This window comes from Eimeria mitis, genomic scaffold (genome assembly GCF_000499745.2).
Source record: "Eimeria mitis Houghton genomic scaffold, Emh_scaff1058, whole genome shotgun sequence".
Lineage (NCBI taxonomy): Eukaryota > Apicomplexa > Conoidasida > Eucoccidiorida > Eimeriidae > Eimeria > Eimeria mitis.
The window spans coordinates 6,937-7,668 of NW_013567344.1; positions in this window are offsets into that span (position 1 = coordinate 6,937).

The window sequence follows — 732 nt, forward strand, 5'->3', positions numbered from 1 at the left end:
TTCTTTCTCTCTTTCTCTCTTTTTCTTTCTTTCTTTTTTTCTTTTTTTCTTTTTGCTGTTTCTCTTTCTTTTTATATTTCTCTTTATCTGTATCTGTCTCCTTCTGTCTCCTTTCTGTCTCTCTGTCTCTTTCTTTCTCTTTTTCTCTCTTTTTCTTTTTTTTTCTGTTTCTTTCTTTTTGTCTCTCTTTCTCTTTCTCTCTATATGTATCTCTCTTTTTCTTTCTCTCTTTCTCTCTTTTTCTTTTTTTTTTCTGTTTCTTTCTCTCTGTCTCTCTTTCTCTTTATCTATCTATCTCTCTCTTTTTTTGTTTTTTTGTTTCTCTGTCTCCTTCTGTCTCTTTCTGTCTGTCTCTTTGTTCTCTTGTCTCCTTTTGTTATTCTAATTTATTTATATTTATATTTATATCTATATTTATTTATATTTATATTTATTTTTATTTATACTTATTTATATTTATTTTATTTTTATTGTTTTATCTATTTTTATTTATTTTATTTATTTTTATTTATTTTTATTTATTTTTATTTTTTGTTTGCGTTAGCTCACAAACTCCCTTCGGTTATAACTAACAAAACCTGCTGCTGCTGCTGCTGCTGCTGCAGCAGCAGCAGCAACTGCTGCTGCTGCTGCAGTCGAAACAGCATTTGCTGCTGCCGTTGTTGCTGCAGCTGCTACTGGCGGTGGCAACCCGCTGTATGTACACTGCAACAAAGAGTGCTGCTGCTGCTG